Source organism: Fopius arisanus, unplaced genomic scaffold (genome assembly GCF_000806365.1).
Source record: "Fopius arisanus strain USDA-PBARC FA_bdor unplaced genomic scaffold, ASM80636v1 scaffold00236, whole genome shotgun sequence".
NCBI lineage: Eukaryota > Metazoa > Arthropoda > Insecta > Hymenoptera > Braconidae > Fopius > Fopius arisanus.
Genome location: NW_011887975.1, coordinates 66,377 through 68,671, shown reverse-complemented (window position 1 = coordinate 68,671; position 2,295 = coordinate 66,377). Strand labels below are relative to the sequence as shown.

The window sequence follows — 2,295 nt, the reverse complement described above, 5'->3', positions numbered from 1 at the left end:
CTACCCCCTTCCCCCTGCCATTCCTCACGACCCCCTTCCTACCCAAATAGCCCAATACCACCGGGAATTAGAAATTCAATTTGAGTCCCTCACCCCCCGCAGTCAGTTGATTTTATTAGATACTTTGGGTATTGAAAGTCGAGGGGTTTTAGACGTTATTAAGGATAGATTCGTACGGTTTGAGGTTCGAAAAAAGTTTGGGGAGCACACGGCCCCTTGGGATGACGAAATTGATTCGATGAGGATGCCTATTACTACCGCCGGGTTTCGCGTCATCCCCGAAGCCGACGGGTCATTTACTCTTCGCCCTTCTGGCACCCTCCGGACGGGACAAACTATCGGGGCATATCAGGACCCCATCAGTTTCGAGCAATCGACAGTTGAACATTCTTTTACCCAGTCCCTTAACCAACCATCCCCTGCCCACCGAGTCACCTTCCGACAACTCCTCATTCCCACCCCCGCACCCACTCCCGCTGATATCGCCCTACCAATTGACCGACCGACCCCTAATTACCAGAGACCTGTTGCCCCCCAACCCCGTCCCACGATTGACCTTCTTACCCCCGAACCTCGTGTACCCTTCACATTCCCACCCCAACAAACCTCTATCCTGGGCGACAACCAATCGTCATCCCCAAACGCCCACTCCACCTACCAAGTAGACCACCCTCAATTCCTCCCCACTAGTTCTCGGTATTACCCCACACAGACACTTCCCTCTCGACCCGTGCTTACCCCCAGAAATTCATGCCCAGTGTATCCTCATGCCCAGGACCCATTAATCCCACCCCCTCAACCCTCAACCCACATAACCACGGATCCCTCCCCTCCTGTTGGGTTCGCCCAAACTCGTCTCCAGGATACGTATAGGGCCCCCTTCCGTGAAGAGACACAATACGACCTGCAGACTCGGGATCTGAGTGTCAGTAACATTTTTAAGAGGGATGGAATCATCTTTTCGGGAACTCGCGAGGAGGATCCGTACAAGTTCCTCGATAGTATCACTTTGTGCTGTAAATCCAACGGATTAACCGAGACGGAGACACTGCGGGCTCTCCCCTCCGCGTTTAAAAATAATGCCCACTCCTGGTACTTGACAGAACTGCCAAATATCAGGAGTTATGATGATTTTTTGCGAGCGTTTCAATTGATGTATTGTCCTCTCGATCAAGAGGAGAGTATCTGGCAGGATATTCACCAACGGTTTCAGGGCGTAGATGAAGATGTCGGAGATTATATCACTAGTCTTCGTAGACTATTCTCGAGTCTCAATCCCCCTCACCCCCTACAAAGACAATTGGGAATTTTAAAATCACAACTTAATCCGGTTTACTTCAAAGAGATGGGTCGCGATCGATGCACGACTATGGAACAATTCATTGAGGTCGCGAGGTTAATTCAGAGAACCCTTTCCGACACGTCTCAGTACCGACATCCCTCAGCAATCCATACCCCTTCCCCAGCCCCCCGTCGTCAGAACCCCAGAAATCGTCATTCCCCCGATACGAACACCCCACAAAATCATGCCCTCGGAGCTCAACCCCTTCGCGCCGACAACGTCCCCTTAGAACAGTACTCCAGAAATCCCGATCTCCCTCCCCCAGATGACAACTATCAACCCCGACATAACGCATCCCCCAGACAAATTAACAGTAACACCAGACCCAATTCACCCCCAAGACAACCGACATACGCCGACGTAACCGGACGAACCTCTCCCCGCCCCACTTCACCCTCTCCACGCCATATCCCACCCCTTATGAGTATTCCCACAAACCCACCACCCCTAAACTCGAAACCACCCCCATACCCCGAATACCTCAGTTGTTTCCGTTGTCACCAACCTGGCCACTTTGCCCGAGAATGCCCCCTTAACCCACTCGCCCAACAAGCCCTTTTCCCACAATCACCCCTCAACCCACAACAACCAAACCAACCCCCCCGATATTACCCCAATGCTCGCCCTACCCAGTCCTACCCCCGACCATCCCATGGAACGTACCAAAACCCGGGAAACTAAGGAGCGGGGGTGTTAAACCCACATCACCCCCGCGGGATCATCGATTAATCTTACGTCCTCATTATCGTACCCAACCCATCCCCCAGAGAACTCTTCGGTAGTACAGTGGTAGTATTTCCGCCTGTCACGCGGACGACCGGGGTTCAATTCCCCGCCCGAGAGCCACATTTGTGACCCTGGCCGGGGAATTAAAATATAATAATTCCCGGCGTGGGCACGATATTAGAGAATTAACGATATCCTGAAAAATGAGGGAAATTTAAGATAACTTA

At 51.9% G+C, this 2,295-nt stretch overlaps 1 non-coding gene across 1 annotated transcript; it reads left to right on the top strand.

Moving 5' to 3' along the window:
* Positions 1-2,114: 2,114 nt before the first annotated feature.
* On the top strand, positions 2,115-2,185 carry TRNAD-GUC (transfer RNA aspartic acid (anticodon GUC)). The gene has a single exon. It is a non-coding gene; the product is annotated as a tRNA-Asp (tRNA).
* Positions 2,186-2,295: the final 110 nt, after the last annotated feature.